The sequence below is a fragment of the Armigeres subalbatus genome, chromosome 1 (assembly GCF_024139115.2).
Source record: "Armigeres subalbatus isolate Guangzhou_Male chromosome 1, GZ_Asu_2, whole genome shotgun sequence".
Taxonomy (NCBI): domain Eukaryota; kingdom Metazoa; phylum Arthropoda; class Insecta; order Diptera; family Culicidae; genus Armigeres; species Armigeres subalbatus.
Window position 1 is genome coordinate 277,149,891 of NC_085139.1, and position 20,703 is coordinate 277,170,593.

Genomic DNA, 20,703 nt, shown 5'->3' on the forward strand with positions numbered 1-20,703 from the left:
CATTCATATGGATGGGCCATTATTTTGCTCCTAATTTACCAGCCACATATTTGCCGTTTTGATGCCGAAGCTTTTCACCGTACGAGAGTGAGAGTCCTTTTCACTTTCGGTGACCTTGCAAGCGCCGGCGGCGACGGCGGCTTCGTTGCACCCGAAGAGTGTTCGGCACTCTCAGTCGATATCATGCAGTCGTGTGGTTTTCGTTCGGAAACGAAAGTTTCCGAAATCATAAACCCTCACTCAGAGACCAGGACGAACCGTTCAGGTCGTGCAACGGTGCATGCTACGGTGCAGAAGGAGATGCTGGGCGTTTTCGCGAGATGTGGCAGACAGTTTTCCAGCATCCACCCCCAACGGATGCGGTGGCTGTTATCATCGAATTCAGTTTGCGCCCAGCTGTCGGTGCGTTCGGTCGTGAAAATTTGACGCTGCTCTCGTTCCGATCTGTGTGCAGTGCTGTGCTTCCTTCAGGGGTTGAGGATTATAACTGTTCAGTAAGGATTATCCAACGGGTGCTCTCAACTGGATGCAGCGAGGGTGGTGTTGTGCGGAAAATTGAAAGAAGATCTCACCCGAAGTGCACAAGGATTCCCTATATCAAAGTGTACGTAGGTGTTGATCACATTGTGTTGCAGCAGCATTCCGACACGGAAGTCCATCAAAGTTATATGGAAATACCGAGAGCAAATTCAATCAATTCACTGAAACGAATGATTGGAATTGAATTCATATGCATGCTTCGAGTAGAGTCGAGAATTATACTTGGAGTGTAAGTGAGTGAAAAAATAAAACTGTGGAACAAGTTTCTGCGAATCAATCGTCTTTATACATACCATAAGCAGTGAGGTGCGTTCGAATGCGTTTATTGGATTGCAATAATAGTGATGGCCGTTGATGAATAATATAGGAAGCCAAAGGTAACTCAGGATTGTTTTTCCGGAGAATTGGAATAATAATAATGTATTGGATCTGTTCAAAATAAATCTTGATGTCCTGTCCGTTCGTGGGAACATGACGATTTGTTGGAATCAAATATCTTCTTATATCGGACCGCTACTTCGACCACCTATGTTGGTGTTCAAGATGCATAACAGATGAAAATGAATCAAGTTTTCGCCACACTCTGAGGTTCGATGGATTGATCAAAACGAACAAATTACCACCGTTTTCTTTTTTTTTCCTTATAAAATCTATTTTACTTGCATGAGGCACATGAAATGTGAGCATATGATTAATGGAAGAGTATGCAGAAAGGCGCAAGCAACAGCATTTATAAGACACAAGAAACTTTTGAAACGTGAGAAAGTGCACATGTGATAGTAATGATGCAAAATAACTCGCTTCGACGGGGCACAACGGAACGGAGTCGTCAAGTATCCTACTATTCCAGGTCTTGTTTTGCAAAAAATATGTGATATAGTAGATATACGTCCGGAAATAATTATCCAAGAAGTTCAGAGCATCCTGAAGAACCAACTTTCAGTGAACGAAGCGATTCCTATGTCGAGTGTTTACTCGTAAATCATTAAATATTTATATTGGCAGAAAAAATCAACTAAATTTAGAAAACCGGAAAAGGAATCACATCGTCATCGAATGTATCGGAAGTGTGCTCAATGTTAAAAACGAACAGTGGGTAATGTCTATGACATAACCGCTAAGTGGACGTAGGACTTGACTTGACCATGCCTTCAAGATACATAATATGTCCAAATTTCTCACATCAACTATTTTGGATAAATAATCGGCGTTGCATACCATTCCTTGGCAAAATCTTCTCATCAACCCGACACAGAAATCAAATCTACCTCGAACAAGAATCATCAAAAAAATTCAGGAAGTATCTGTCCGGTCACGAAATATTAGCCTCGACAGTGGCAACCTTCCCACTGAAGGACTGTCTGAAATAAACCACAAGTTGGCTCAGCAGGGGATGCAGACTGTATCTCAGTCCTTCCACTGAAGGGCCTTTTAATCCGTGCGATAGCGACTGAAGGAGAACATTATTTTTAACTCTTAGAGCCTTGAAAAAGGCTGTTTGCTTCGGCTAAGTGCAAAAAGTAAGAAAACGATCTTTTCAAATAACCGCGAATTTCTAGTGATGGTATAAAAAAGACTGAATGCTCTGCGAGCGAATGCACTTTTCTTTTATACCTTATTTTGAATCTTCACTGCTTCCCAATTGGTGGGCCAATCAGCTAGTGTCTTATATCCCGCTTCTTTGTCAGCCAAAGCGTCATCATCATCAACGCGTTCGAGAAGGGTTTCTTCTTTTTTACGCTTGTTGCTCGCTGTTGGCGTCTATTTCCTAACGGGACCTTTCGCTAGATACAGGCCAATAAGCCGGGCAAGCGAGCTTAGAATTGCAGTTCAGGTGGGAAGTACGTGTTCTTTTCTGAGACAACATTGTTAGAAGTAGAAGGAAGGAAACACCCGGACATGGGATTTCGGGTGATAAGATTTAGAATTGGTAACATGGGACGATCATTCAGTCACGTTCGCTTTGTGTGCGGTCAGTAGCAAACAATGTTTATCTAGATATTTTTTGATCAATGCCAAAAAACCCAACATTTGATGAAAAATCGATTGATAGTTTATTAATGTTTTAGCTGTAATCGGTGTTCCCTTTATCCAAATAAGATTAAGTGAGAGATTTGGACATCTTATGAATCTTTAAAGGCATGGTCAAGCGAAGTCCTTCGTCCACTTCGCGGTTAAATCAGAAAAAAATATCTACTGTTAGTTTTGACGCTATTTATGAAAATCACGCATAAAATTTTATCTCTAGAATATTGGATTTGGCACCCAAGTACAATTTCTATCCTGAAGGGTATTGAAAGCATTGATATTGATCTCTATTATTCGCTCTCTGAAGAACCGTTTGTTTTTGGACATACATGCTGCATCATGTGGCTTTTCTTCAGCCTGTCTCGGCTCAGCACCGATGCCGGCCGGTCTCGGCTCGACTCTGCTGCTGCTGCCGGTATCTGCTCAGCATTGCTGCTTTGTCGGGTCTGTAGGGTGGACTGCTGATGTGCTGGCTAGGTTTCGGATGATGATGGTCGCTTCGATGGTGACGAGCCGAAAAAGCGGTCGGTGCAGACTTCATTCCCTACTAAAGTGCTGTTCCATCGATGATGCAGTTGCTTCGCTTGTCCCGGTCAGAATGAAAGGAAAAAATCGCGTTGCGCTATTTTATGGCTTCTCGGCAGACCCAGCGGCTGCTCATTCGCTGGTGTCTGCACCAATCAGAACGTGGTAATGGAATGATGCAAGAATTATGCGGTGCCCATATTTATAGGTTCCCTTGATCTCAATGTTTTTCATTGAAAACAGTTTCATGCCTATTGAAACAAGTTTTTCGGGTCTTATCAAGCATGGACATGGAAGGCATACTTGAAATCTGTCGATTGAGGGGCTTACCGCAGAAATTCGTCCACTGAGACGAACGCTATTAACGTTTAAAATCTTTCAACACAGCGTAACGCGGTCGATTTGAATATTTTGAAATTACACCCGGTATAGTAAAGAGAGACGTAAGTCCTACGTCAAAAAGTGAACTGAACTGTATTTTTGTTTTGTGACGACATATAAAATAATAGAAAAGGTTTCAAAAGTGTAAATGTAGCAAGGGGGAGTACGGTCATCCACGAACAAATCAAGCCTACCTTGGACATATTATCCGGCTCTCACCGCTTATAGCTTATTCAGATTACACCATTTATGATAATAAATATCACGATAAAGAAAAAAATGATGTCAATCCCCATACATTCCATTTTCTGTCTCCACTTTAACACGATATTTATTATGATAAATGGCGTAATCTGAATATGTTATTAGAGAAGTTGGGTCGGCCCGATCGACATTGTTCTAATGGTAATCTAGTACGAATAATTTGTGGGATTGTTTATTTGCGTTTGCCTCAGTGAACATGTTGAGAAAGCGTGATGCAGCGCATCTTACCCTCCGGAAAGCTAGTGAGATTTTCTACCGGATTTTGGTCCTTGTGTATGGGGCGTAATGGGGCATGGAAAAGGGCAAGAAAACATGGCTTTGGGATAGTTTGTCGTATGACATTTGGTAATAAGGATCTTTGGTCAAATGGACATTTAGTCGAATGGAAAGCTAGTCAAATGTGGGAAGTGACTTTCAGTATAACAGGTCAGTAACAGACTAGAGTGAATAAATTGATAAGTGGTCAATCGGGCGTGTTTCAGGTAGGACGAAGAAATTAGTGAAATCCGAGTTTGTGCGGTCAGCAAATAATTGAACTAATTGATGCGAGATTGAACATGTTTCAGCTAGGACGTAGAACATTCGCAAAATACAAGTTAGTGGTTCTGCTTTGTGCGATTAGTGATTAGAGTACGTGATTTAACGTTAAGCCAATGAAAATTACCCATTGGCTCATTACCCTCAAAATATGACCCCATGGAAAATTTGAGCTCAATCGAACATGATTCAAAGGTGTCTAAAATTCATCGAAGTTTTGAAATTTTTACTTATGAAAATTTTTCCAGGGGGGGGAGGGGACCAAAGGAAAAGTCGAAAATCGAACTTTTGTTTTTGATGCAAAATGTCTTAAAAATGCATGACACGTCAAGATCTGACATTATTTTTAAAAAAATTGTTTGACAAATAGATTTTTTTCTCTTAGACTTGAAGGACTTTGGGTAAAAATTCTTCGAATTTGAACACCGGACGATGCACAAACGATTTCGTAGCAAAAAATATCACCCTATGCTGAGTTTGAGCTAAATCGGGATGCTAATAATAAATCAAAACTTTTTTTTCCCATAATGGAGAAATATTTTTTTTTTGTTTTTTTTTTCGATGCCAAAGAACTCAAAAGGCATGAAACTTCAAGAATCATTTTTTTGAAAAAAAAATCTTATGGCGAAAACAATTTTTCATCGACAAAATCGTGACAAAATCGGAACATATCTGTATCAATATTTTGAATTTTTTGTAACTTTGAAAACTGTTGAGATCTGATTTACGGGAGAATTATCAGATTGCTAGACACCAGGGTTCGGATTTCTCACTCACTCACGCGACAACAGATCTCTCCACCATCCATTTTATCCGGATAAATTACAGTGCGATAAACTCCGGCACAAGCGATGGTGCGAAAAATTGTTATCCTTCTTCCCATGTTTCGCGGAAATCATATGCTGCCTACTTCGCTCTCCAAAATGATTGAATCTGACGATGCGCCACGATAAGCAGAAGGTTCAATACAGCAGTTTTTCTCTTCGGTTTCAATCGATTCATGTGGTTGAGTGGTTATAGTGGTCGCCCTAAACATTTTAAAATTGTTTTGGGTTCGAATCCCATTGCGGTCCTAAATTTTTGTTAGTATGCTTGTAAAATTTTTCTTGAGAGGCGCCGAGAAGAAAAATTTGTGGAGTAAAATTAAATTATCCGGCGAGCCGGCGCTCACGAATTTATCACCCGCCATTCTATCCGGATAAAAATGTTGTGAGAATACTTCCTCACAGGGGAACATGAAAAAAAAACACACATGCATTCATTTCTTAGACTAGGTGTTCCGTGTTCTTAACACTATCATCCTTATTTGCTATGTTACAGTTTTAATTATTATTAATACATTTCAATTCAGAAAAATATATTAAGCTCTTTTAGTGGAATGTATTAAACCGTCTAAGACGAATAGGATATCGAAGTCGAGTCAAGTACAAGACACTGAAGACGACCACACAGTTGTGGTCGAAATACGTATCTGCAAAGATAACGGACATTAACTGGTGGAATTAAATGGACAGTACTTAATTCGTCTTAGACATTTCAATTGCCTCTGGCAGTTAGGATTTTTCCTCTGGTTTAATTGAACCATGTAGGAATTACAATGTTTTCAACTTGAACTAAACTCAACCTATTTTATACTAAGGGAGAAGATTGCAACGATATTTGTCTAAAATTGGAAATTATTTTGTTGGACATTTGTTGCAATGTCTCAATATTAGAAATTCTATGAAGTTCATTGTTACTATACCACGGAGGCAACTTCAGAATCATTTTCAAAATTTTATTTTGAATCCTCTGGAGTGCCTTCTTTCTGGTATTGCAGCAACTAGTCCATATTGGCACAGCATACAACATGGCAGGTCTAAAAATTTGTTTGTAAATCAAAATTTTGTTCTTAAGACAAAGTTTTGATTTTCTGTTTATAAGTGGATATAGACACTTAATATATTAGTTACATTTGGCTTGAAGGCCTTCAATGTGATTTTTAAAAGTTAATTTTTGATCTAGCAGAAGTCCTAATTATTTAGCTTCGCAAAACCAATTAATTGGAACCCCATTCATAGCGACAATATGTCTGCTAGAAGGTTTCGAATAAGAAGCTCTCGGCTTATGTGGAAAAATCATAAGCTGAGTTTTGGAAGCATTCGGGGAAATTTTCCATTTTTGCAAGTAAGTGGAGAAAATATCCAGACTTTTTTGCAATCTACTACAAATGACACGAAGGCTTCCCCCTTTGGCTGAGAGACCCGTGTCATCTGCAAACAAAGATTTTTGACACCCTGGTGGTAAGTCAGAAGTAAAAATGTTATACAATATGGGCCCCAGTATGCTGCCTTGGGGGACACCAGCCCTTACAGGTAATCTATCAGATTTAGAATTCTGATAGTTTACCTGCAGTGAGCGACCTGATAGATAATTTTGGATCAGCTTAACAATGTACAGAGGCAAATTAAAATTCATCAATTTTACAATCAAACCTTCATACCAAACACTGTCAAATGCTTTCTCTATATAAAGAAGAGCAACTCCAGTAGAATATCCTTCAGATTTGTTGAGCCGAATTAAATTCGTTACTCTTAATAACTGATGAGTGGTGGGCATTCACATGGCGAAAACCAAATTGCTCATCAGCAAAAATAGAGTTGTCATTAATATGAACCATCATTCTATTTAAAATAATCTTTTCAAACAGTTTACTTATTGAAGAAACCAAACTGATTGGGCGATAACTAGAAGCCTCAGCTGGAATTTTGTGGGGATTCAAAATTGGAACATCTTTGGCGTTTTTCCATTTATCTGGAAAGTATGCCAATTGAAAATATTTCTAGACCAACATTTGGAAAGGGCGTAACAGCCAAAATTTATTCCTTCTGATCCTTTGTCCACATATATAGCTATATATGTAGACGAAGAATCAGAAGGAATAAATTTTGGCTGTTACGCCCTTTTCAAATGTTGGTCTAGATTTGTTAAATAAATTAACCTAAAAGGATAAAGAGCTCTCAGGAAGTTTTTTGATAAGTATGTAGAAAATACCATCATCACCCGGGGCTTTCATATTTTTAAATTTTCTAGTAATAGATCTCACTTCACCCAAATTAGTTCCAAACGAAGGGTCGAAAACATCCTCTTGATTGAGAATGTCTTCGAAGCTCCGTGTAACCTGATCCTCAATTGGACTAGCGAGACCTAGACTAAAATTATGGGCACTCTCGAACTGCTGATCAAGTTTTTGAGCCTTTTCGCCATTTGTTAATATAATTTTATTTCCCTCTTTAAGGTTACTCCTGACAGAATCCAAGTTCCAAAGTGCTCGCGTTTTCGGGGGCACACCACTCGATACGGAGGCGGCGGACAACTGTCATTTTTGTTGATTCAGCTTTGCTGCGTCGCAGCATGCGTAAAAAAAATAAAAATGACAGTTGTGCGTTGCAGTAGTAGTAGTAAAATTCTTCTTTATTTACACAATTTTTGTTCTACAATTATTTTTAACATGTACAGTGATCGGCCGGCTTGGCCCTCCAACTTCAATTTTAATTATTATTATTATTATTATTTTTATGTTTCTACTTAATTTTTAAAATATAATGTATCATGACGGCCTTCAGCAGGCGCTAGTGTGTTTTTTAAAATTTGATAACCTAACTACTATGTACACTAATATTTACAATAAAAATTTGATAACCTAGATTGGAACTAGCGCCCTAAGCGCTTGTTGGTCCGAGTGCACCAACGGACCCTAAACTTTTCTTTACACTCACCAAAGCGTTCATGTAAGGTTTTTATTCCGGCCAGACGGTGGACCTCGGATGTTCTTGTCCTGGGGGGGTGTTGAGGATCATCCTCAGGAATTTGTTTTGGACCCGTTGAAGTTTGAGGTGGTGGGTTTTAGCGCAGCTCTCCCAGACCGGCATGCCATATTCGATCACAGGGAGGATGCTTTGCTTGTAGACAGCAAGCTTATTTTTCAGGGACAATGACGACCGGCGGTTGATCAAAGGGTACAGTAGTTTCAACAAGACGTTACACTTTGTCACCGTTTTGTCAACCTGCTGCCTGAAATAAGCTTGCTGTCGAGGGTCAAGCCAAGGTAGTCGGCCTCATTGGCCCATTCCACAGTCGTGCCATTGAGGATGATTTTACAGTCCCCAGGCGGAACAAGTTTAGGGGATTTGGAGTGGGGGAAAATGATGACCTGGGTCTTCGCCGCGTTGATACAGATCTTCCAGCTGGTGAGGTACTCTGTCAGGGCATCCAGGCCTCGTTGGAGTTTTGCCACTAGCGCTCTGATCACTCTACCGTTGTAGACGATGGATGTGTCATCTGCGAACAGAGACAGAATGCCGCCTTCTGGAGGTTCTGGCATGTCGGAGGTGAACAGATTGAAAAGCAGGGGCCCGAGGATACTGCCCTGGGGACGCCTGCGACGATGTTGTGCGCATTGGAACTCGCTCCGCTGATTGAGACCCGAAATGTCCTTGCCGACAGGTAATTGTTGATGATTTTCACCAGGTAGCTGGGAAGATTGTAGCGTTGTAGTTTGTACACCAGGCCATCATGCCATACATTGTCAAATGCCTTCTCGACATCGAGTAAGGCCATGGCGGATGTTTTCGAGACAAATTTGTTCCGTCTGAGGACGTTGGTAACTCAGGTCAGTTGGTGTACAGTTGACCGACCGCGTCGGAAACCAAACTGTTCCTCGAGCAAGATGTTGAGATTTTCGGCAGACTCAAGTAACCGGTGATGAATAGCTTTTTCGAATAGCTTGGATAACCCTGAGAGAAGGCTGATGGGTCGATAACTTTTGGGGGAGGAAGGATCCTTCCCAGGCTTCCGGATGGGGATGACTTTCGCTGACTTCCAGGACGATGGGAAGTAGCTAAGCCGGAGACACTGATTAAAGATCAGCGAGAGGTGCTCAAAGCACGGAGCACTCATGTGTTTGAGCTCGAGATTCAGGATGCTGTCGAAGCCTGGGGCCTTCATGTTCTTCGACGATTTGATATAGGCCGTAAATTCACCAGCTGAGATCTCCAACTCCTCCGAGAAGTCGTTGGGAATCAAATGGATGTTGTTAGCATGCTCGTTGACGGCTGCTTCGTGTGGACTGACGATGTTCTGCCCAAGATTGTGTGAGCTGACGAAGTGACGACCTATTTCAGCGACCTTCTCTGCAGGAGTTATCAAGCGATCCTTAGAGCCATTATTGTCTAGTGGGATCAAAGGTGGAATGGGCCGAGGCTTGGATTTTAGAATTTTGGTCATTTTCCAGAACGGCTTAGCATAATCTGGGAGAGTGCGGATCTTATTCGAGAAGTCGTTATTTTTGAGGTCCACCATTCTGGCCTTGATAATTTTGTGATTCGATTGCAGCGTGCCTTAAGCTCAGGCAGTCCAGTACGCTGAAACTGCCTGCGAGTGACATTCCGCAATCGAATCAAATCTTTGGTGAGTGTATCGATGTTTAAGGAGTTGCTTACCTGCCGAGCCGTCGGTACGTGTTGCTCTCGGGCCGCCGTGATCGCCTCCTCGATAGCGCACAGCTGGCGGTCGATACTTTCCGGCGTCTCCGGACGCACCTCGTAGTCGACGGTGTCATCGACGCACTGCTGGAAACGCTGCCAGTTCACTCGGTGGTAGTTCCGCCGTAACTGCTGGTGCCGATTGACCAAGGAGCCCAGTTCCGCCACCACCGGATAGTGATCCGAACTGAGCTCCTGGTATACAACCGGCTGCGAGACGTGGTACACCAGGTTTGTTACGTAGAGGACGAGCGTTGCGTGGGCACCGGACCGACTCAGCCGAGTGGGGGAATCCGGGCTCAGGATCGTGTAGTGGCCTTCCTCCATGTCGTTGCTCCAGATGGTGCCGTTTCGATTGCCGCGACTGTTGCCCCAGGCTTGATGTTTGGCATTCAAGTCGCCGGCAATGATATACTGGCCTTGCCTCCGCGTCAGCTTGACGATGTCCCTCCGAAGGGCAGCCGATGATCCATCGCCGGCTTTGGCTTGCGTTGAACAGTACGCCGCGATGAGCGCGATTGAGCCGACCGAAGTGGTGATTTCGACACCGATGGCCTCGATGACACTGAGCTGGAAGCTTGGAAGCAGACGACAGTTGATGTTGTAGCGGAGAGCGATGGCCACACCACCTCCCCTGGTCGGCCGGTCGAGTCGCACGATGCGGAAGTCCGGGATGTTGATGTTCACCTCCGGTTTTAGGTGCGTTTCGGTGATGAACGCCACGTCTATTTCCTTCTCCTCAAGGAAATCCTTCAGCTCGATTGTTTTGCTCTTTAGCGAGCAAGCGTTCCAGTTGACCAGGCCCACCCTAGCAGCCATTTTCAATGATGAACATGCCAAGTGTGAAGACCTGGTCGAATCGGGTTTTGCAGCCGCGCAGTCGAGTGGCGAGCTGCGCGAAGATCGGCATCAGTTGCTTCGGAGTGTACAGCGGGGCAGATTCTTCCGGTGGGTCGGCTTCGTTCTCCGACTGCCGACGGAACCCAGGAGGAGGAAGCGGGGGCCATTCGCTGGTGGATGGTGCCGACGATGCTGGAGCTTGGACCGATGCAGCTGCCGCTGCCAGTCGCTTGTGCGGCTGTAGCGGTGGGAGTATTGGAATCACACGACGGGGAGCCGGGATAGCTGGAAAGTTCACCTCGTTGATTACAGGAACACGGTTCTTCTTCGGAATGGTCCTGGTGGAAGCCTTCTTCCGGATTTCCAGGAACTCGGCTCGCTTTGGGCAGCCCTTTGTGGTGGCCTGATGTTTGTCGCCACAGTTGGCGCACTTGGGATCGGCCACCTCCATTTTGTCGCACTCGTCAGTCGGATGGGGTTCGCCACACTTGTTGCAGCGCGGCTTCATGCGGCAGTTTCTGGTGCCGTGCCCGAAATTGAAGCAGTTGGTGCATTGCGTGACATCGCGGTGCACTGGCCGATATCGCTCCCAGTCAACGACGGTGTAATTTATAACGCCAACCAGCTTCAGGTCCTTCCAGGTAGTGGAGCCGTGCTCCAGATGGATCAGGTAAAGCTGGTCGCGATATTTCCTCGCCTTGTCGTGACGAGCGATCTTGTGGACGGCTACTGGCTTCAGTCCGCAACTTTCAAGCTCTGCTTGGAGCTCTTCCTCCTTCATGTCGTGAAGTCCTCGCAGCAAAGCCTTGAGCGGCTTCGTGCCGGGGTGGTCATGAGTGTAGTACTCATACTTGTGGACCTCGAGGAACTCCACGACGGATTGATGATGGTCCCTGTTGGCCGGCATCACTTTCACGCCCTCGCTGCAGAGCCGAAAAGTACATTTCAGCCCCTTAGCGATCAGCTGGCGAATTTTGGGCGTAAATCCGGCGGATCGCCCTTCACAAACACGGGCGGGCACTTCTCCTTCCGCTCCGGTTGCACCTGCGGCAGCTGCGATTGCTGCTTCTTCCTCTTTTTCGGCGGATTGCCGGCGTCATCAAGCGGCAACGGCGAGAACACGTTGCTCTGCAAAAGCTGCTTGGAGGGGTTACCCGCGCCTCCAAGAGCAGTGCGCTTAGGCACTTTTCCAGCGACCGAATCGGCCACCGAGTCTCCCATGACGGGTCCGGGAGAAAATAACGCCAACGCGACAAGCGAAAACGTAAACAGCGAAAGAACGAGAAAAAACACTTCGAAAAAATGCGCGAGCAAAAAACACGTCCGTACGTGTTGCTGTCTCGAACTGGAATGATCTGATTCAGTTGTGCGTTGCATCCGTATCATGTGGTGTGCCCCCGAAAACGCGAGCACTTTGAAACTTGGATTCTGTCAGGAGTGACCTTAAGGACATACTTGGAAGAGTACGACGATGGCAGTCAATATGGCACCGGACCTTCCACGGGTTAGCCCCACACCTAGAGGTGTGCGCCGGTCCAATATTCAGCGGCGGCGGCGTTGGTCCGAATTTTGGTCGGCGGCGGCAGCGTTTTCGGCGTCACGCCGAAAGCCATTTTAGCCGGCGGCGGCGGCGGCGTGAATCGGCGTAGCGATTTTTTTAATACGTTTCTTTGAGATTTATTTTTTGCTTTTTTCGGGTTATTTTCAAGACATTAACGGAAGAATCTTTCGAATTTCACCTGAAAAATCTGATGAACTTCTTCCAAAAAATTCTTTAAGTTTTTCCAAAATATTCATTTGGAAATAATTTTCGGATTGTTCACAGAAACTACTTTGAAGTTTCGAGAATTTTTCGGAATTACCTACAGAAGCTCTTTGGTAATCCAAAAGAAAATTGTTTTGAATTTCAGCAGGAGATTCTTTGGAATTTACATAAGAAATTGTTCCAAATTACTACAGGAAAATGTTCGGAATATTCGCGGAAGTTCCTGTTTAGTTTCTGTTGAATATTTTTCGAAATTAAATATATAAAATATAAAAAAAAATATATAATATAAAAATATATAATAAATAAAAAAAAATATAAAAAAGATTCTACATTTTGTCCACAACAGGAATCCGTCGACTAAAGCGCCACCTAGAAGCAAAAAACTGAAACGGTTGCGTTCCCCATACATTTGGATCACTTTTCTCATACAAACTTTGAGCCATTTGCGCACGCCAACCACTGGACGGAATGAGCTGAAATTTTCAGGGGAGCTTCTGGGACCCCCAAACTGTCATTTAAGGGTGCAAGGTTTGAAATTCCAGACTTTTCACTTTGTCCATATAAGCTCGGGCCACTCTAGTGGCACACGCGTGCTGCTAGGGTTGTAAGTGACCAAACGTAATCAAGTTTTCACTGTTGATTTTATGATAAAATGTCCGTCAAACATACGTTGAGGAGTTGGACATTTAATCTCATATCTACTGTTTTACAAGTCCAGATTTTCTCAGTTTTCCAGGAAGTAAAAGTCAATATCTTCCATTAGAATAAATAAAACAAACCATAAACAATCCAAATACCCAAAATTATTCAATAAATATTAATGATGTTCACAAGGTAGACTTATACTTTTCATCTTTTGTTATTCATGCTTGACATATAGAAGTTGCATATGTTTGATTAGAAATGATGATTGGTAAAAATATATAAAATTTTCTTATCTTTTTGTTATGATTTTTTTTTCGTGTAACCTTCTGTAGAAAAAGCCAAACGTGCAAGCAAATGATTTCTGAGAGCACTCGCAATTGCAGTCACACGTAGGGGGCCATCCAGAAACCACGTGGTCATATTGTTGAAGATCCCCCCATGTGGTCTATCGTGGTCATTTGGCAGACCCCCCCTCCCACCCCCTTTGACCACGTGGTTTTTTTTTCAAGCACAAAAATTAAAAAAAAAAGCTATGTAACTAAACATATGGTTAATCCGATCAATTTTGAAGATGGACAATTTCAACTGATTCAAAATCAAACTAAAACCCAGCATGGAAATTATAAATTTTCATTATTTCGAAGATTCTATTTTTTCTCTAATAAATAATCTAGAGCTGGCTCATCTCTCAAAATTTCTAATTCTTCATTGAAATTTTATTTTGATATTGACTCGTGGAATCCAATGATGCCATACTAAACATATTTTCTCGTTCACTCTGATGTCTTTCGAATAATTTCCCAAGGAACTTCTATTCCATATCTCGAATATGCTTCAGTCAATGGTGGACTCATAGAAGAATGAATGTATTATAGATCAATTATCATTTTGGAGTTCGGATCATTCGATTTATCCAATTAACCAAATTATGAATGATGTATGATATAATATCCCATTAGGTCCATTGGGTTGATATGGCAATTGTTATTTGTACAAGCTACTACAGACTTTTAGTTAAAAAAATTATGTTGAGCTTTTTAATGGAATGTCTTTACTTGTCATAAGACGAGTTTGTACCTTCCCATTTAATTCCACCACTTGATTGTACCTTGACAGATACGTATTTCGACCTCAACAGTAAGGTCGTCTTCAGTGTTTCGTACTTGACTCGACTTAGGTTATACAAAACTTTTAGGTTTTTAAAAACGTCCTGGAAGTCGTAATGTTTGAACTACTTAATCATTCAAGTCCGTGAACCCAGTGCTTCTAAGGCCCTACAAAAAAGGCATAGTCATTGTGCAGCTTGATGTTGACTCAAGATAATTTTGGGTACCTTGTCTCTTAGATCTCATGTTAATGGAAATTAGGATCATATGCTTATTTCATCGGATTGGGTACATACCGATGATGAGGACATTACAAATGTCATGATTGATCACCCGAGAAGTCGTGGGCTGAACTTGAGAGCAATCACTGGCTTAACGTTCAGGATGACCCATCTTATCTGAGTGTTCAGAATGATTCAAACATTTCAACTTCATTTGCATGCTCTTAGAATCGAAATCTTCCCAAAGTTTCGGATAACTGAGTTTTCAGGGTCAGTCAAATTTGAGCTCCCATATTTTTTTCTGTAAAACCAATATCTAGATGAACAATTTTACTGAAGAAAATGGTGGTCTAGCTCTCTTTTGTGATTTAATAGCCAATCTAAAACGCTGGGCATATATGACCCATCCGTCCTGAAAGGGTTGAGATTTGTTTTGGAATTCAATTTCAATCGTTGTTTTAGGAATTGGAGTGTTTTTTTCTGGAACACTGCCACTTTTTTTCATATCGCCGGACTCTTTTTAGTTCTAAGACCCTTTTATGAATTTAAAAAGCATTTTATTTAGAATTTCATGTTGATTTTTTAAATGCAAACTTCTCTATGTCATAACCTTTTTCATACGCACTACTAGAATTTTGTGCATTATTGATCGAAAAATTTAAAAATGCACCTAAATGTTCTAATTAGGTGCATTATTAAATTTTTCGATCAATTAGCCTAATTATTCAATATCATAAGAACTAGGCTTCTTAATCCTAAATAATTGCCTACATGTATTGCTTGGATGAATTTTAAATTCCAAGATCTTCCTAATTTTCAAGAATAATTGTTCTGGAGTTGCCCTTCAGAATAGTTAGAAGAAATTCTTCGGAGTCTCCACGGAAAAATCTTCAGTATTTCAACGATTTTTTTTTTCGAAATTCTGTGGAAAAGTTCCTAAAAAAGGTTCGGTAGAAATTTTGAAGAACTAGAAGAATCCGTAGAAGGATCCTAAATGCATGAAAATTCCAATAAACATCAAATTCCGAAGAACTTCCGGCATAAATTAGAAAAAAAAAATCCAGCTTACTTTTTTACAGAATCTCTAAAGATTTTTTTCAAAATCCTGGGCAAATTTAATGAATCTTCAAAGGAAATTCTTCTAAATTTCCAATGGTATTTTTTTTCGTTTTTCAAAAAAATCTTAGAAATTTTCAGCAGTTTTTTAATTTCCAAAAGAAATTATTTGGAGTATACCAAAATATTTCCGATGGAAATTCCTAAGATTTTCCAGTAGAAAATCGAAAATAATTTCATCTAACACATCAATCATGAATTTACAGATAATATGTCGATGTTTTTACAAGTGGAAATGTCAAAAAACATTGCACTTTTGTAGGACTGGTGAAGGTTGGACTTCAGAAGCAATTCCAATAGGAATTCCTTAGAATTAAATCAAAATTTTAAAGATTTTCTGATGTGAAAATTCCTTAAAATTTCTAAATCATTTCTTGTGCTTCTTTGCATGGTAAAGATTTAAAGCAATGTTTGGCTGAACCTACAAAGAAATCAAAATGACTTTCCGAAGAAGAATGAATTTCCCATGAAATTTTGGAAGAATTTATGGTGCAAATTAAAAAAACACGAACCTTGAGAATTCTAAAGATTTATTCTTTGAAAATCCAAAGTATTTTTTGAAGATAATCCATAGACTCTTCCGTGGAAATTCTAAATAATGCCTCGAATAGAAAAAAAATATTTGGAAAATTTAAAAAATGTGATAGAACTCACAAAGAGCGCAAAAAATTTCATTTCAAAATTCCACATTTGAAAACAAAAATCCAAAAACAAAAAATCAACGGTAATATCAAAGTGTTTCATGTGGCATTGGCTATTTAATTTCTCATGAAAATTCAGAAGATTTTTTCTTGAAAAATTTAGAAGTCTTCTTCTTCTATGGCTCCATATTCCAACTGGAAGTTGGTCTGCTTTTCAACTTAGTTTATTCTATTAGCATTTCCTCAGTTATAAATTGAAAGTTTTAAATGCCAGCAATTGTACGATTATATATCTTGTGTAGCAAGTACGAAGGATACATTATACCTAGGGTGTCGACAATGTTTGACACCCGAAAACATCCTAGACAGGAACGAGAATCGAACTCGTCATCTCAGGATTGGCAATCCTATGCCTTTGCTCGTAAGGCTAACTGGAGACTAAACATTTTGAAGTGCACTCCCTAAAATGCTCGAAAACTTATTTTGGAAATGAAATAGAATTTCTGGTGAAGATTCGGAAGAACTTGTCGAAGAAATTCATTAGAATGTAAAAAAATATGAAAATATGAACATTTTTTTCCACCAAAAATTATATGTTTTTCCCACGAGACTGTTTTGAATTTTCAGACAGAATTCACATGGAATTTTTTTCGGCATTTACACTGGCGATATTTTGGTTTTTTTTTTTCATGACCAATTTGTAGCAAAATTTTTCAGAGAGAATTGTTCAAAAAACATTCTAAATGCTAGCACTTTATCAGGATTGTATGAAGTAAGGTTAAAGTTTTTAAAGGAAATTTTTTTACTGGATTTTTCCTGAATATCCACAAGACATTCTTTTGAAGATTTTTCTTGAATTATTGTAAAAACATGAACAGTTTTCAAAATTGTAGCTGTAGTCCGCTGATGCAAAAGTGTCGGCGGCGTGATGCCAAAAACCATCTGCGGCGGAATTTTTATAAAATATTTTTTCATTTTTCTTTCCCAATTTTTTTTGGTGAAAATTGAGACTGAAACGCAACCTGCTTTTACGTTTATTTTTTTTTATGGAAATAGGATCTAAAGCTAAGTTGGCCAAATAACTCAGATATGCATCGGCGTTGCGACCGACGCTGCGTTACCGGGTTTTCTCGATGCTTAATGCTAAATTCATTATAACACTGAGTTGAAAAGACGCTACGTGGGCATCGGCCCTAAGATGCGCTTTGCGTTTAATGGATTAAATCATTAAATTTTGATGATTTGTATTTTTTACACCGCTATTGTTATTTACCAAAATCTTTCGTGTTAAAAAAAACCACGTGGTTCGAGAGCAACACCCCCCTCCCCCCATGTGGCTTATCGTGGTCATTTTCCAAAACCCCCCTCCCCCCCTATATGACCACGTGGTTTCTGGACGGCCCCTAGCTGCTTTTCACTCTCATGCAAATATAAGCAAAAATGGAAAACTTGTTTTTCGGCCAGAAAATCTTATTCTATTCCTATTTTTGCAGTGCAACACTGCCACCTGAAAACGTTTTCACTTTTGCAAGCGAAAAATTTGCTAGTGCTGTACTAGCAAGCATAATTGTGTTTTTGCGAGTTGCAAATTTTTAACGCTTAGCAGTCACACAATGCAAGCGAGCGTTTGCTATTTTTGTATTTTTCAATGGTTGTTATTTGGCTTGGCTTGAGCACAAACTCCCTATTCTAATGCCTCGAGTATTTGCAAATCAAAATGTTTGCTGGACTAACAATGTACCAGAACGGCAAGTAAAATGGCAAAATTCAGTTTGAAAAGTAGTTTGAGGATTTGTCAAAAGACTCACCCGTTGAATGCAGTCTGCTTCCAGCACTTTTTACCCGTTGTTCATGGTGATGATGAGCCGCTCGACGTTGTTGGGGCGCTACACCCCCCTAACGATAACTTTCAGCTCTCAACTACTGTGCATGACACAAACGGCAAGCAGTGGCAGACGAAGATGGCAGTATGGTGATGGACCTGGGAGAACGCGCGCAGGACATAATCTTCCCGGCTCCGGATCTCCAGGAAATCCAGGAGGAGATTGGCCGGCTCAAGAACAACAAAGCCCCTGGGGTTGACCAACTACCAGGAGAGCTATTTAAACACGGTGGTGAGGCACTGGCTAGAGCGCTGCACTGGGTCATTACCAAGATTTGGGAGGAGGAAGTTTTGCCGCAGGAGTGGATGGAAGGTGTCGTGTGTCCCATCTACAAAAAGGGCGATAAGCTGGATTGTAGCAATTACCGCGCAATCACATTGCTGAACGCCGCCTACAAGGTACTCTCCCAAATTTTATGCCGTCGACTAGCACCAACTGCAAGGGAGTCCGTGGGCAGTACCAGGCGGGTTTTATGGGCGAACGCTCCACCACGGACCAGGTGTTCGCCATTCGCCAAGTACTGCAGAAATGCCGCGAATACAACGTGCCCACACATCATCTATTCATCGACTTCAAAGCCGCATATGATACAATCGATCGGGACCAGCTATGGCAGCTAATGCACGAACACGGTTTTCCGGATAAACTGATACGGTTGATCAAGGCGACGATGGATCGGGTGATGTGCGTAGTTCGAGTTTCAGGGGCATTCTCCCTTCGAAACCCGCAGAGGGTTACGGCAAGGTGATGGTCTTTCGTGTTTGCTATTCAACATCGCTTTGGAAGGGGTAATACGAAGAGCAGGGATTAACACGAGTGGTACAATTTTCAATAAGTCCGTCCAGCTATTTGGTTTCGCCGACGACATAGATATTATGGCACGTAACTTTGAGAAGATGGAGGAAGCCTACATCAGACTGAAGAGGGAAGCTAAGCGGATCGGACTAGTCATCAACACGTCGAAGACGAAGTACATGATAGGAAGAGGTTCAAGAGAAGACAATGTGAGCCACCCACCGCGAGTTTGCATCGGTGGTGACGAAATCGAGGTGGTAGAAGAATTTGTGTACTTGGGCTCACTGGTGACTGCCGAAAATGACACCAGCAGAGAAATTCGAGACGCATAGTGGCTGGAAATCGTACGTACTTTGACTCCGCAAGACGCTCCGATCGAATAGAGTTCGCCGCCGTACCAAACTGACAATCTACAAAACGCTCATTAGACCGGTAGTCCTCTACGGACACGAGACCTGGACGATGCTCGTGGAGGACCAACGCGCACTTGGAGTTTTCGAAAGGAAAGTGCTGCGTACCATCTATGGTGGGGTGCAGATGGCGGACGGTACGTGGAGGAGGCGAATGAACCACGAATTGCATCAGCTGTTGGGAGAACCATCCATCGTTCACACCGCGAAAATCGGACGACTGCGATGGGCCGGGCACGTAGCCAGAATGTCGGACAGTAACCCGGTGAAAATGGTTCTCGACAACGATCCGACGGGCACAAGAAGGCGAGGTGCGCAGCGGGCAAGGTGGATCGATCAGGTGGAAGATGACTTGCGGACCCTCCGTAGACTGCGTGGTTGGCGACGTGTAGCCATGGACCGAGCCGAATGGAGGAGACTCTTATATACCGCACAGGCCACTTCGGCCTTAGTCTGAATAAATAATAATAATACAAACGGTAAGCAGGATGACTTTGTCTTTATCAGCGTTAATTGCATTCAACCACAACAAACATTAGTCCACCGTTTCAAGAAATCCACAACAACTTAATTTCTAATAATTAAACTTTTTCGGAAGCAAAAAAAATCTCCTGACAAGAAGAACGCGTTCGCTTCTTATCCTTCACCATGTACTGATATTAAAATGGTATCCAAAACTGACGTCTGATACTGGTCAATAATGATTGAGTACGTTTGCATATTAATCAATGGTTCCTAAAAAAATAGCCTGTTTTTGACCGCACCTGACCCAGAACTCCCCCATAATAAATCCGACCGGATTGACACCATGTTCGCATCAGATCATGAACCAAAACAAAGACACGATAACGCTTCTTTGAAAATTTCATGGCAATCATGACATCAAATAAGCCCATATGGCATATGGGGTATTTCAATTTTGATTTTTAGGTCGGACCGAAACGTGTTAATAGTTAAACATTGTCGAAACGAGAAATAGCATGTTTAGAGTGAGGTTTTCCTCGTAAACCGATATCGACACTTAATTGCTAACTAGGCGAGGCTAGAGGCGTATGCCACTAAGTTAGACCAAAAATGGAAACGGTTAGCATTTTACGGCGTGACCTTCCGGTTAGGCAGGATAAGAAGTACCATTCCAGTTCTCTTTTTAATAATTTGAGTGAATAACTTGTTATATATAATTGAAATTCACTTCAAAGGATTCTCATTTTATTTTTTTATTCTTTATTTAAGTGATTTTTTAATTCTAAAATTAAGATCATCACTATTAAAGGATTCTCACACCTAAGCAATTTCATCACCGCGAGAACAACAACTAGTCGATTCTATCATTGGGTCGCTGCAGCCAATGTTCCATTTAAGCTTCCATACAGGCGCCAAGCGATAGAATCGCATCGCGATTGTCGCGTCACATGTGTTTGAAGGAACCTCAAATCTGAAGGTGAAGAAATAACGCGAGGAAGAAGAGGGCACATAAGAAA

At 41.6% G+C, this 20,703-nt stretch overlaps 1 protein-coding gene across 5 annotated transcripts in view; it reads left to right on the forward strand.

The window, feature by feature from the left end:
• Nucleotides 1–372: 372 nt before the first annotated feature.
• The window catches only part of LOC134207625 (muscarinic acetylcholine receptor M3-like), a 132,567-nt gene continuing 112,236 nt past the window's right edge, over nucleotides 373–20,703 (forward strand). The window contains exon 1 of one of the 5 annotated variants that reach the window (XM_062683366.1): nucleotides 373–917. The gene's annotated coding sequence lies outside the window, so the exon portion shown is untranslated. The remainder of the gene's footprint in view (nucleotides 918–20,703) is intronic. The other 4 variants (XM_062683362.1, XM_062683364.1, XM_062683363.1 and 1 more) reach the window with 4 other exon arrangements.